Consider the following 15491-nt stretch of genomic DNA (forward strand, 5'->3'; position numbering starts at 1 on the left):
TGATGTCATTAGAGGCCCATTGGGCGGTCGTCCATTGTGACTTCACAAGAGTTCCATTGTGAGGTCATCCATTGTGATGGCGTCCATTGTGAGGTCATCCATTGTGAGGGCACGAGAGCCCTATTGTGAGGTCATCCAATGTGAGGTTGTCCATTGCGACATTACGAGAGGCCCATTGTGAGGTCATCCATTGTGATGTCATTAGAGGCCCATTGTGAGGTCACAAGAGTCCCATTGTGAGGTCATCCATTGTGAGGTCGTCTATTGTGAGGTCATCCATTGTGATGTCATTAGAGGCCCATTGTGAGTTCGTTCATTGTGAGTTCGTCCATTGTGAGGTCATCCATTGTGAGGTCACGAGAAGCCCGTTGTGAGGTCGTCCATTGTGAGGTCATCCGTTGTGAGGTCACGAGAGGCCCATTGTGATGTCATTCGTTGTGAGGTGACGAGAGGCCCATTGTGAGGTTGTCCATTGTGAGGTCACAAGAGACCCATTGTGAGGTCATCCATTGTGATGTCGTCCATTGTGCGGTCATCCATTGTGAGGTATTCCATTGTGAGGTCATCCCTTGTGAGCTTTCCATTGTGAGGTTACAAGAGTCCCATTGTGAGGTCATCCATTGTGAGGTCGTCCATTGTGAGTTCATCCACTGTGATGTCATTAGAGGCCCATTGTGAGGTCGTCCATTGTGAGGTCTTCCATTGTGAGGTCACAAGAGTCCCATTGTGAGGTCATCCATTGTGATGTCATCCATTGTGAGGTCATCCATTGTAATGTCATTAGAGGTCCATTGTGAGGTCATCCAATGTGAGGTTGTCCATTGCGACGTTACGAGAGGCCCATTGTGAGGTCATGCATTGTGATGTCGTCCATTGTGAGGTCATCCATTGTGATGTCATTAGAGGCCCATTGTGAGTTCGTTCATTGTGAGTTCGTCCATTGTGAGGTCATCCATTGTGAGGTCACAAGAAGCCCGTTGTGAGGTCGTCCATTGTGAGGTCATCCGTTGTGAGGTCACGAGAGGCCCATTGTGATGTCATTCGTTGTGAGGTGACGAGAGGCCCATTGTGAGGTTGTCCATTGTGAGGTGACAAGAGACCCATTGTGAGGTCATCGATTGTGATGTCGTCCATTGTGCGGTCATCCATTGTGAGGTCATCCATTGTGATGGCGTCCATTGTGAGGTCATCCATTGTGAGGGCACGAGAGCCCTATTGTGAGGTCATCCAATGTGAGGTTGTCCATTGCGACGTTACGAGAGGCCCATTGTGAGGTCATGCATTGTGATGTCGTCCATTGTGAGGTCATCCATTGTGATGTCATTAGAGGCCCATTGTGAGTTCGTTCATTGTGAGTTCGTCCATTGTGAGGTCATCCATTGTGAGGTCACGAGAAGCCCGTTGTGAGGTCGTCCATTGTGAGGTCATCCGTTGTGAGGTCACGAGAGGCCCATTGTGATGTCATTCGTTGTGAGGTGACGAGAGGCCCATTGTGAGGTTGTCCATTGTGAGGTGACAAGAGACCCATTGTGAGGTCATCCATTGTGATGTCGTCCATTGTGCGGTCATCCATTGTGAGGTATTCCATTGTGAGGTCATCCCTTGTGAGCTTTCCATTGTGAGGTTACAAGAGTCCCATTGTGAGGTCATCCATTGTGAGGTCGTCCATTGTGAGTTCATCCACTGTGATGTCATTAGAGGCCCATTGTGAGGTCGTCCATTGTGAGGTCTTCCATTGTGAGGTCACAAGAGTCCCATTGTGAGGTCATCCATTGTGATGTCATCCATTGTGAGGTCATCCATTGTAATGTCATTAGAGGTCCATTGTGAGGTCGTCCATTGTGAGGTCATCCATTGTGAGGTCTTCCATTGTGAGGTCATCCATTGTGAGGTCATCCATTGTGAGGTCTTTCATTGTGAGGTCACAAGAGTCCCATTGTGAGGTCATCCATTGTGATGTCGTCTACTGTGAGGTCATCTATTGTGATGTCATCAGAGGCCCATTGTGATGTTGCCCATTGTGAGGTCATCCATTGTGATGTCATTAGAGGCCCATGGTGAGGTCGTCCATTGTGAGGTCATCCGTTGTGAGGTCTTCCATTGTGAGGTCACAAGAGTCCCGTTGTGAGGTCATCCATTGTGATGTCGTCCATTGTGTGGTCATCCATTTTGATGTGCATTTTAGAGGCCCATTGTGAGGTCATCCATTGTGATGTCGTCCATTGTGAGGTCAGCCATGGTGATGTCATTAGAGGCCCATTGTTAGGTCGTCCATTTTGACTTCATCCGTTGTGAGGTCCTCCATTGTGGGTTCACAAGAGTCCCATTGTGAGGTCGTTCATTGTGAGTTCGTCCATTGTGAGGTCATCCATTGTGAGGTCACGAGAAGCCCATTGTGAGGTCGTCCATTGTGAGGTCATTCGTTGTGAGGTCACGAGGGGCCCATTATGAGGTCATACGTTGGGAGGTCACGAGAGTGCCATTGTGAGGTCATCCATTGTGAGGTCTTCCATTGTGAGGTCTTCCATTGTGAGGTCACAAGAGTCCCATTGTGAGGTCATCCATTGTGATGTCGTCCATTGTGAGGTCATCCATTGTGAGCTCATCCTTTGTGATGTCATTAGAGTCCAATTGTGAGGTCGTCCATTGTGAGGTCATCCATTGTGAGCTCATCCTTTGTGATGTCATTAGAGTCCAATTGTGAGGTCATCCATTGTGAGGTCACAAGAGTCCCATTGTGAGGTCATGCATTGTGATGTCGTCCATTGTGATGTCATTAGAGGCCCATTGTGAGGTCATCCATTGTGATGTCCTCCATTGTGAGATTATCCATTCTGAGGGTACGAGAGCCCTATTGTGAGGTCCTCCAATGTGAGGTTGTCCTTTGTGAGGTCACGAGAGGTCCATTGTGAGGTCATCCTTTATGAGGTCACGAGAGGCCCATTGTGAGTTCGTCCATTCTGAGGTCATCCATTGCGAGGTCATCCATTCTGAGGTCACAAGAGTCCCATTGTGAGGACATGCATTTTGAGGTCGTGAGAGGCCCATTTTGAGGTCGTCCATTGTGAGGTCCCAAGAGGGCCATTCTAAGGTCATCCAATGTAAGGTCCTTAGAGGTCATCCATTGTGGGGTCGTCCATTGTGAGGTCATCCATTGTGATGTCATTACAGGCCCATTGTGAGGTCACAAGTGTCCCATTGTGAGGTCATGCATTGTGATGTCGTCCATTGTGAGTTCATCCATTGTGATGTCATTAGAGGCCCATTGTGAGGTCGTCCATTGTAAGGTCATCCATTGTGAGGTCTTCCATTGTGAGGTCACAAGAGTCCTATTGCGAGGTCATCCATTGTGATGTTGTCCATTGTGAGGTCATCCATTGTGATGTCATTAGAGGCCCATTGTGAGGTCGTCCATTGTGAGGTCTTCCATTGTGAGGTCACAAGAGTCCCATTGTGAGGTCTTCCATTGTGATGTTGACCATTGTGAGGTCATGCATTGTGAGGTCTACCATTGTGAGGTCACAAGAGTCCCATTGCGAGGTCATCCATTGTGATGTCATCCATTGTGAGGTCGTCTATTGTGAGGTCATCCATTGTGAGGTCACAAGAGTCCCATTGTGAGGTCATCCATTCTAATGTCATCCATTGTGAGGTCGTCTATTGTGAGGTCATCCATTGTGAGGTCACAAGAGTCCCATTGTGAGGTCTTCCATTGTGATGTTGACCATTGTGAGGTCATTTATTGTGATGTGATTAGAGGCCCATTGTGATGTCGTCCATTGTGAGGTCATGCATTGTGAGGTCTTACATTGTGAGGTCACAAGAGTCCCATTGTGAGGTCATCCATTGTGAGGTCATCCATTGTGACGTCGTCCATTGTGAGGTCATCCATTGTGATGTCATTAGAGGTCCATTGTGATGTCGTCCATTGTTAGGTCATCCATTGTGAGGTCATCCATTGTGAGGGTACGAGAGCCCTATTGTGAGGTTGCCCAATGTGAGGTTGTCCATTGTGAGGTCACGAGAGGCCCATTGTGAGGTCATCCATTGTGATGTCGTCCATTGTGAGGTCATGCATTGTGAGGTCTTCCATTGTGAGGTCACAAGAGTCCCATTGTGAGGTCATCCATTGTGAGGTCATCCATTGTGACGTCGTCCATTGTGAGGTCATCCATTGTGAGCTTTCCATTGTGAGGTTACAAGAGTCCCATTGTGAGGTCATCCATTGTGAGGTCGTCCATTGTGAGTTCATCCACTGTGATGTCATTAGAGGCCCATTGTGAGGTCGTCCATTGTGAGGTCTTCCATTGTGAGGTCACAAGAGTCCCATTGTGAGGTCATCCATTGTGATGTCATCCATTGTGAGGTCATCCATTGTAATGTCATTAGAGGTCCATTGTGAGGTCGTCCATTGTGAGGTCATCCATTGTGAGGTCTTCCATTGTGAGGTCATCCATTGTGAGGTCATCCATTGTGAGGTCTTTCATTGTGAGGTCTTCCATTGTGAGGTCATCCATTGTGATGTCGTCCATTGTGAGGTCATCCATTGTGAGGTCATCCATTTTGATGTCATTAGAGTCCCATTGTGAGGTCGTCCATTGTGAGGTCATCCATTGTGAGGTCACAAGAGTCCCATTCTGAGGTCATCCACGGTGATGTCGTCCATTGTGAGGCCATCCATTGTGATGTCATTAGAGGCCCATTGGGCGGTCGTCCATTGTGACTTCACAAGAGTTCCATTGTGAGGTCATCCATTGTGATGGCGTCCATTGTGAGGTCATCCATTGTGAGGGCACGAGAGCCCTATTGTGAGGTCATCCAATGTGAGGTTGTCCATTGCGACATTACGAGAGGCCCATTGTGAGGTCATGCATTGTGATGTCGTCCATTGTGAGGTCATCCATTGTGATGTCATTAGAGGCCCATTGTGAGTTCGTTCATTGTGAGTTCGTCCATTGTGAGGTCATCCATTGTGAGGTCACGAGAAGCCCGTTGTGAGGTCGTCCATTGTGAGGTCATCCGTTGTGAGGTCACGAGAGGCCCATTGTGATGTCATTCGTTGTGAGGTGACGAGAGGCCCATTGTGAGGTTGTCCATTGTGAGGTGACAAGAGACCCATTGTGAGGTCATCCATTGTGATGTCGTCCATTGTGCGGTCATCCATTGTGAGGTATTCCATTGTGAGGTCATCCCTTGTGAGCTTTCCATTGTGAGGTTACAAGAGTCCCATTGTGAGGTCATCCATTGTGAGGTCGTCCATTGTGAGTTCATCCACTGTGATGTCATTAGAGGCCCATTGTGAGGTCGTCCATTGTGAGGTCTTCCATTGTGAGGTCACAAGAGTCCCATTGTGAGGTCATCCATTGTGATGTCATCCATTGTGAGGTCATCCATTGTAATGTCATTAGAGGTCCATTGTGAGGTCGTCCATTGTGAGGTCATCCATTGTGAGGTCTTCCATTGTGAGGTCATCCATTGTGAGGTCATCCATTGTGAGGTCTTTCATTGTGAGGTCACAAGAGTCCCATTGTGAGGTCATCCATTGTGATGTCGTCTACTGTGAGGTCATCTATTGTGATGTCATCAGAGGCCCATTGTGATGTTGCCCATTGTGAGGTCATCCATTGTGATGTCATTAGAGGTCCATTGTGAGGTCGTCCATTGTGAGGTCATCCATTGTGAGGTCTTCCATTGTGAGGTCATCCATTGTGATGTCGTCCATTGTGAGGTCATCCATTGTGAGGTCATCCATTTTGATGTCATTAGAGTCCCATTGTGAGGTCGTCCATTGTGAGGTCATCCATTGTGAGGTCACAAGAGTCCCATTCTGAGGTCATCCACTGTGATGTCGTCCATTGTGAGGCCATCCATTGTGATGTCATTAGAGGCCCATTGGGCGGTCGTCCATTGTGACTTCACAAGAGTTCCATTGTGAGGTCATCCATTGTGATGGCGTCCATTGTGAGGTCATCCATTGTGAGGGCACGAGAGCCCTATTGTGAGGTCATCCAATGTGAGGTTGTCCATTGCGACGTTACGAGAGGCCCATTGTGAGGTCATGCATTGTGATGTCGTCCATTGTGAGGTCATCCATTGTGATGTCATTAGAGGCCCATTGTGAGTTCGTTCATTGTTAGTTCGTCCATTGTGAGGTCATCCATTGTGAGGTCACGAGAAGCCCGTTGTGAGGTCGTCCATTGTGAGGTCATCCGTTGTGAGGTCACGAGAGGCCCATTGTGATGTCATTTGTTGTGAGGTGACGAGAGGCCCATTGTGAGGTTGTCCATTGTGAGGTGACAAGAGACCCATTGTGAGGTCATCCATTGTGATGTCGTCCATTGTGCGGTCATCCATTGTGAGGTATTCCATTGTGAGGTCATCCCTTGTGAGCTTTCCATTGTGAGGTTACAAGAGTCCGATTGTGAGGTCATCCATTGTGAGGTCGTCCATTGTGAGTTCATCCACTGTGATGTCATTAGAGGCCCATTGTGAGGTCGTCCATTGTGAGGTCTTCCATTGTGAGGTCACAAGAGTCCCATTGTGAGGTCATCCATTGTGATGTCATCCATTGTGAGGTCATCCATTGTAATGTCATTAGAGGTCCATTGTGAGGTTGTCCATTGTGAGGTCATCCATTGTGAGGTCTTCCATTGTGAGGTCATCCATTGTGAGGTCATCCATTGTGAGGTCTTTCATTGTGAGGTCACAAGAGTCCCATTGTGAGGTCATCCATTGTGATGTCGTCTACTGTGAGGTCATCTATTGTGATGTCATCAGAGGCCCATTGTGATGTTGCCCATTGTGAGGTCATCCATTGTGATGTCATTAGAGGCCCATGGTGAGGTCATCCATTGTGAGGTCATCCGTTGTGAGGTCTTCCATTGTGAGGTCACAAGAGTCCCGTTGTGAGGTCATCCATTGTGATGTCCTCCATTGTGTGGTCATCCATTTTGATGTGCATTTTAGAGGCCCATTGTGAGGTCATCCATTGTGATGTCGTCCATTGTGAGGTCAGCCATGGTGATGTCATTAGAGGCCCATTGTTAGGTCGTCCATTTTGACTTCATCCGTTGTGAGGTCCTCCATTGTGGGTTCACAAGAGTCCCATTGTGAGGTCGTTCATTGTGAGTTCGTCCATTGTGAGGTCATCCATTGTGAGGTCACGAGAAGCCCATTGTGAGGTCGTCCATTGTGAGGTCATTCGTTGTGAGGTCACGAGGGGCCCATTATGAGGTCATACGTTGGGAGGTCACGAGAGTGCCATTGTGAGGTCATCCATTGTGAGGTCTTCCATTGTGAGGTCTTCCATTGTGAGGTCACAAGAGTCCCATTGTGAGGTCATCCATTGTGATGTCGTCCATTGTGAGGTCATCCATTGTGAGCTCATCCTTTGTGATGTCATTAGAGTCCAATTGTGAGGTCGTCCATTGTGAGGTCATCCATTGTGAGCTCATCCTTTGTGATGTCATTAGAGTCCAATTGTGAGGTCATCCATTGTGAGGTCACAAGAGTCCCATTGTGAGGTCATGCATTGTGATGTCGTCCATTGTGATGTCATTAGAGGCCCATTGTGAGGTCATCCATTGTGATGTCCTCCATTGTGAGATTATCCATTCTGAGGGTACGAGAGCCCTATTGTGAGGTCATCCAATGTGAGGTTGTCCTTTGTGAGGTCACGAGAGGTCCATTGTGAGGTCATCCTTTATGAGGTCACGAGAGGCCCATTGTGAGTTCGTCCATTCTGAGGTCATCCATTGCAAGGTCATCCATTCTGAGGTCACAAGAGTCCCATTGTGAGGACATGCATTTTGAGGTCGTGGGAGGCCCATTGTGAGGTCGTCCATTGTGAGGTCCCAAGAGGGCCATTCTAAGGTCATCCAATGTGAGGTCCTTAGAGGTCATCCATTGTGGGGTCGTCCATTGTGAGGTCATCCATTGTGATGTCATTACAGGCCCATTGTGAGGTCACAAGTGTCCCATTGTGAGGTCATGCATTGTGATGTCGTCCATTGTGGGGTCATCCATTGTGATGTCATTAGAGGCCCATTGTGAGGTCGTCCATTGTAAGGTCATCCATTGTGAGGTCTTCCATTGTGAGGTCACAAGAGTCCTATTGCGAGGTCATCCATTGTGATGTTGTCCATTGTGAGGTCATCCATTGTGATGTCATTAGAGGCCCATTGTGAGGTCGTCCATTGTGAGGTCTTCCATTGTGAGGTCACAAGAGTCCCATTGTGAGGTCTTCCATTGTGATGTTGACCATTGTGAGGTCATGCATTGTGAGGTCTACCATTGTGAGGTCACAAGAGTCCCATTGCGAGGTCATCCATTGTGATGTCATCCATTGTGAGGTCGTCTATTGTGAGGTCATCCATTGTGAGGTCACAAGAGTCCCATTGTGAGGTCATCCATTCTAATGTCATCCATTGTGAGGTCGTCTATTGTGAGGTCATCCATTGTGAGGTCACAAGAGTCCCATTGTGAGGTCTTCCATTGTGATGTTGACCATTGTGAGGTCATTTATTGTGATGTGATTAGAGGCCCATTGTGATGTCGTCCATTGTGAGGTCATGCATTGTGAGGTCTTCCATTGTGAGGTCACAAGAGTCCCATTGTGAGGTCATCCATTGTGAGGTCATCCATTGTGACGTCGTCCATTGTGAGGTCATCCATTGTGATGTCATTAGAGGTCCATTGTGATGTCGTCCATTGTTAGGTCATCCATTGTGAGGTCATCCATTGTGAGGGTACGAGAGCCCTATTGTGAGGTTGCCCAATGTGAGGTTGTCCATTGTGAGGTCACGAGAGGCCCATTGTGAGGTCATCCATTGTGATGTCGTCCATTGTGAGGTCATGCATTGTGAGGTCTTCCATTGTGAGGTCACAAGAGTCCCATTGTGAGGTCATCCATTGTGAGGCCATCCATTGTGACGTCGTCCATTGTGAGGTCATCCATTGTGATGTCATTAGAGGTCCATTGTGATGTCGTCCATTGTTAGGTCATCCATTGTGAGGTCATCCATTGTGAGGGCACGAGAGCCCTATTGTGAGGTTGTCCAATGTGAGGTTGTCCATTGTGAGGTCACGAGAGGCCCATTGTGAGGTCATCCATTGTGATGTCGTCCATTGTGAGGTCATCCATTGTGATGTCATTAGAGGCCCATTGTGAGATCGTCCATTGTGATGTCATCCATTGTGAGGTCTTCCATTGTTAATTTACAAGAGTCCCATTGTGAGGTCATCCATTGTGATGTCGTCCATTGTGAGGTCATTTATTGTGATGTCACAAGAGTCCCATTGTGAGGTCGGCATTGTGAGGTCATCCATTGTGAGGTCTTCCATTGTGAGGTCACAAGAGTCCCATTGTGAGGTCATGCATTGTGATGTCGTCCATTGTGAGGTCATCCATTGTGATGTCATTAGAGGTCCATTGTGAGGTCGTCCATTGTAAGGTCATCCATTGTGGGGTCGTCCATTGTGAGGTCATCCATTCTGATGTCATTACAGGCCCATTGTGAGGTCACAAGTGTCCCATTGTGAGGTCATGCATTGTGATGTCGTCCATTGTGATGTCATCCATTGTGATGTCATTAGAGGCCCATTGTGAGGTCGTCCGTTGTAAGGTCATCCATTGTGAGGTCTTCCATTGTGAGGTCACAAGAGTCCCATTGCGAGGTCATCCATTGTGATGTTGTCCATTGTGAGGTCATCCATTGTGATGTCATTAGAGGCCCATTGTGAGGTCATCCATTGTGAGGTCTTCCATTGTGAGGTCACAAGAGTCCCATTGTGAGGTCTTCCATTGTGATGTTGACCATTGTGAGGTTATCTATTGTGATGTGATTAGAGGCCCATTGTGATGTCGTCCATTGTGAGGTCATGCATTGTGAGGTCTACCATTGTGAGGTCACAAGAGTCCCATTGCGAGGTCATCCATTGTGATGTCATCCATTGTGAGGTCGTCTATTGTGAGGTCATCCATTGTGAGGTCACAAGAGTCCCATTGTGAGGTCATCCATTGTAATGTCATCCATTGTGAGGTCGCGAGAGCCCTATTGTGAGGTCGTCCAATGTGAGGTTGTCCATTGTGAGGTCACGAGAGGCCCATTGTGAGGTCATCCATTGTAATGTCGTCCATTGTGAGGTCATCCATTGTGATGTCATTAGAGGCCCATTGTGAGGTCGTCCATTGTGAGGTCATTCGTTGTGAGGTCACGAGGGGCCCATTATGAGGTCATACGTTGGGAGGTCACGAGAGTGCCATTGTGAGGTCATCCATTGTGAGGTCTTCCATTGTGAGGTCTTCCATTGTGAGGTCACAAGAGTCCCATTGTGAGGTCATCCATTGTGATGTCGTCCATTGTGAGGTCATCCATTGTGAGCTCATCCTTTGTGATGTCATTAGAGTCCAATTGTGAGGTCGTCCATTGTGAGGTCATCCATTGTGAGCTCATCATTTGTGATGTCATTAGAGTCCAATTGTGAGGTCGTCCATTGTGAGGTCATCCATTGTGAGGTCACAAGAGTCCCATTGTGAGGTCATGCATTGTGATGTCGTCCATTGTGATGTCATTAGAGGCCCATTGTGAGGTCATCCATTGTGATGTCCTCCGTTGTGAGATTATCCATTCTGAGGGTACGAGAGCCCTATTGTGAGGTCATCCAATGTGAGGTTGTCCATTGTGAGGTCACGAGAGGTCCATTGTTAGGTCATCCTTTATGAGGTCACGAGAGGCCCATTGTGAGTTCGTCCATTCTGAGGTCATCCATTGCGAGGTCATCCATTCTGAGGTCACAAGAGTCCCATTGTGAGGACATGCATTTTGAGGTCGTGAGAGGCCCATTGTGAGGTCGTCCATTGTGAGGTCCCAAGAGGGCCATTCTAAGGTCATCCAATGTGAGGTCCTTAGAGGTCATCCATTGTGGGGTCGTCCATTGTGAGGTCATCCATTGTGATGTCATTACAGGCCCATTGTGAGGTCACAAGTGTCCCATTGTGAGGTCATGCATTGTGATGTCGTCCATTGTGAGGTCATCCATTGTGATGTCATTAGAGGCCCATTGTGAGGTCGTCCATTGTAAGGTCATCCATTGTGAGGTCTTCCATTGTGAGGTCACAAGAGTCCTATTGCGAGGTCATCCATTGTGATGTTGTCCATTGTGAGGTCATCCATTGTGATGTCATTAGAGGCCCATTGTGAGGTCGTCCATTGTGAGGTCTTCCATTGTGAGGTCACAAGAGTCCCATTGTGAGGTCTTCCATTGTGATGTTGACCATTGTGAGGTCATGCATTGTGAGGTCTACCATTGTGAGGTCACAAGAGTCCCATTGCGAGGTCATCCATTGTGATGTCATCCATTGTGAGGTCGTCTATTGTGAGGTCATCCATTGTGAGGTCACAAGAGTCCCATTGTGAGGTCATCCATTCTAATGTCATCCATTGTGAGGTCGTCTATTGTGAGGTCATCCATTGTGAGGTCACAAGAGTCCCATTGTGAGGTCTTCCATTGTGATGTTGACCATTGTGAGGTCATTTATTGTGATGTGATTAGAGGCCCATTGTGATGTCGTCCATTGTGAGGTCATGCATTGTGAGGTCTTCCATTGTGAGGTCACAAGAGTCCCATTGTGAGGTCATCCATTGTGAGGTCATCCATTGTGACGTCGTCCATTGTGAGGTCATCCATTGTGATGTCATTAGAGGTCCATTGTGATGTCGTCCATTGTTAGGTCATCCATTGTGAGGTCATCCGTTGTGAGGGCACGAGAGCCCTATTGTGAGGTTGTCCAATGTGAGGTTGTCCATTGTGAGGTCACGAGAGGCCCATTGTGAGGTCATCCATTGTGATGTCGTCCATTGTGAGGTCATCCATTGTGATGTCATTAGAGGCCCATTGTGAGATCGTCCATTGTAATGTCATCCATTGTGAGGTCTTCCATTGTTAGGTTACAAGAGTCCCATTGTGAGGTCATCCATTGTGATGTCGTCCATTGTGAGGTCATTTATTGTGATGTCACAAGAGTCCCATTGTGAGGTCGGCATTGTGAGGTCATCCATTGTGAGGTCTTCCATTGTGAGGTCACAAGAGTCCCATTGTGAGGTCATGCATTGTGAGGTCGTCCATTGTAAGGTCATCCATTGTGGGGTCGTCCATTGTGAGGTCATCCATTCTGATGTCATTACAGGCCCATTGTGAGGTCACAAGTGTCCCATTGTGAGGTCATGCATTGTGATGTCGTCCATTGTGAGGTCATCCATTGTGATGTCATTAGAGGCCCATTGTGAGGTCGTCCATTGTAAGGTCATCCATTGTGAGGTCTTCCATTGTGAGGTCACAAGAGTCCCATTGCGAGGTCATCCATTGTGATGTTGTCCATTGTGAGGTCATCCATTGTGATGTCATTAGGGGCCATTGTGAGGTCGTCCATTGTGAGGTCTTCCATTGTGAGGTCACAAGAGTCCCATTGTGAGGTCTTCCATTGTGATGTTGACCATTGTGAGGTTATCTATTGTGATGTGATTAGAGGCCCATTGTGATGTCGTCCATTGTGAGGTCATGCATTGTGAGGTCTACCATTGTGAGGTCACAAGAGTCCCATTGCGAGGTCATCCATTGTGATGTCATCCATTGTGAGGTCGTCTATTGTGAGGTCATCCATTGTGAGGTCACAAGAGTCCCATTGTGAGGTCATCCATTGTAATGTCATCCATTGTGAGGTCGCGAGATCCCTATTGTGAGGTCGTCCAATGTGAGGTTGTCCATTGTGAGGTCATCCATTGTGATGTCATTAGAGGCCCATTGTGATGTCGTCCATTGTGAGGTCATCCATTGTGATGTCGTCCATTGTGAGGTCATCCATTGTGATGTCATTAGAGGCCCATTGTGAGATCGTCCATTGTGATGTCATCCATTGTGAGGTCTTCCATTGTTAGGTTACAAGAGTCCCATTGTGAGGTCATCCATTGTGATGTCGTCCATTGTGAGGTCATCCATTGTGAGGTCACAAGAGTCCCATTGTGATGTCTTCCATTGTGATGTTGACCATTGTGAGGTCATTTATGGTGATGTGATTAGAGGCCCATTGTGATGTCGTCCATTGTGAGGTCATGCATTGTGAGGTCTTCCATTGTGAGGTCACAAGAGTCCCATTGTGAGGTCATCCATTGTGAGGTCATCCATTGTGATGTCGTCCATTGTGAGGTCATCCATTGTGATGTCATTAGAGGTCCATTGTGATGTCGTCCATTGTTAGGTCATCCATTGTGAGGTCATTAGAGGCCCATTGTGAGGTCGTCCATTGTGATGTCATTAGAGGTCCATTGTGATGTCGTCAACTGTTATGTCATGCATTGTGAGGTCATGAAAGGCCTATTTTGAGGTCATCCATTGTGAGGTCATCCATTGTGTGGTCTTCCATTGTGAGGTCACGAGAGGCCCATTGTGAGGTGGTCTATTGTGAGGTCATCCATTGTGAGGTCCATTGTGAGGTCACGAGAGTCCCATTGTGAGGTCGTCCATTGTGTGGTGGTCCATTGTGAGGTCGTCTATTGTGATGTTTTTCATTGTGTGGTCATTAGAGGCCTCACATTAGAGGCAGCAATCTGGATCTCTGTGTGTGTAGCTCTATCAATTTTTGAGTGAAATCAGAAATTTTGCTTTACTATTAATAAGCTTTGCATGGTGAGGCCTTGTGTTTTTTTTTTTTTTTTTGGACTTTTTTTTTAATGCACTTCTATTCTATTAGGCCAGTTTGATGTGTAGTTATTTATGAGCAGCCTGTGCTGCTGGTTCATTGCTCTTACCAAAGCTTTCATTTTACTAGTTTATACGAGAAGCTCAGAGCACAGCACCAAGTATAATTTATATTCCACAGATCAATGTGTGATGGGAAACGGCGGGCGTTACGTTGAAAACTACCTTTACAACATTATTAGAAAACATTCCAGCATTTGCTCTGGATTTGTTGCTTGCAAAAGCAAACGTATCGTACATGGATCTCCAAGATGTATTTCTATCAACACTTTTCCCAATTCTTCTATTCAGTTTCATTTTATGAATCCTTTAAGTATACGAATACTGTCCTCCCTCAAGCAAATGGATCCTTTTATTACGAGGGCACCCTTCTGAATCATGTAATTTTGCTTAGACACAAAGCAGCGCTGAGAACGTTTGTCTCGGTTGTTTTGTGAGTCAAGGGACTCGCTTCCATTTCAGCAGGAAACCTAAAAGGTGGGGGATGTCATCACTCTGTCAGTGCATCCTGTGCTCGTCCATTCCCTGAGCTTAAATTCTAGAGCTTTTCCTCAAAGAAGATATTTTATTTGCCATCCTGACCTAAAGAAATCTAGCCTTTGATCACCAGGAAGATAACATTATTATTGTTATTATTATTATTATTATTCAGATCATTATTAAGCTTAATTTAAAAAATCCTCTTTTTGGAGTATTGATCTTGTGCCTGAAATGTCTTTCCTTCTCATGCCATAGATACAGGAGTTGTTTATTGAAGATTATGGAGAAGTTTTCAATATCCCGTTGCCTGCTAAGGAAGAGAGAAGCAACTTTTTTGAGGACTTAATTTTAAGTCAAGCTGCTAAACCTCCTGCATCTAGAAAGAAAGCAGGTAAGCCTATTCTATAGATAAAAATTTGCTAACTGTATGTTAACAGCCTTAGAGTATTTGTTTTGGTAGTGGGTTTCCTATCAGTAACTCTGTGTGTGCTCCTATTTGAGTGCTGCCGATGGAATAAACTTTTCTGGTTCCCTTAAGCTCGGCAGGCCCTGGAAGTGCTGCTGGTGGCGCCGCTGCCTGAATCTCGGGAACCACCACAGGGAGAAACGCAAGGGGCAGAGGAGCAGGAGGAGGAGGCCCTTGGTGCACTTAGCATTTTCTTAAGGGATGTTACTCTCAGACTTGCTACTGACAGACGTTTCAAGGCCTTCACAAACCCTGTTGATGCAGATGAGGTAAACTGCTCTGGGTCTGTCATACTGTACTGTCTGGGTGTATTTTTAACTGCCCAGTGTTGGTGTGCTCTAGCGAAAGGCTTATCTTTAGCACTGCACTAAAAGGATTTATTTTTGGAGGAGCAAAAAGTGTTTTGTATTTTATTTTGCTGACTCCCTGAGGCTCTTCAATGTCCTTTTTTTGAGTAGTCACTGAAAGCCCTGCTTTCCTCCTAGAAAGTCAGACCAGCTACTACCAGAGTTTGCCTGGGGAAAGACTTTGATATGTAGGTATGCTACAACTCTGAAATAAACAGTCAGATTTCTTTGGAGCTGTTGGAATAAAGCCTAAACCTCTTGCCACGTGTTTGTTGGCTGTCAGTGGTTCTTCTGGGAACAGGAGAACAGCAGATGTTTGAAAAAAAATTCAAGATTCCACCTGCCATTTTGTCTCTGGCTCCTCAGTACAGGATCAGCCATAAATGACATGTGGTTTCATCTTTCCCCCAAAACTTCCAAGTCCCTCTTTTTCTCATTTAATT

The 15491-nt window shown here is 46.8% G+C and overlaps 1 pseudogene; it reads left to right on the top strand.

Annotated features, from left to right (window-relative positions):
• Positions 1 to 15233, top strand: part of LOC148595509 (ATPase family AAA domain-containing protein 2-like) — a 398768-nt pseudogene extending 383535 nt beyond the window's left edge.
• The last annotated feature ends 258 nt before the right edge of the window (positions 15234 to 15491 follow it).

Source organism: Tinamus guttatus, unplaced genomic scaffold, assembly GCF_059628265.1.
Source record: "Tinamus guttatus ecotype Peru unplaced genomic scaffold, ASM5962826v1 Tinamus_guttatus_pri_ptg000087l, whole genome shotgun sequence".
Classification (NCBI taxonomy): domain Eukaryota; kingdom Metazoa; phylum Chordata; class Aves; order Tinamiformes; family Tinamidae; genus Tinamus; species Tinamus guttatus.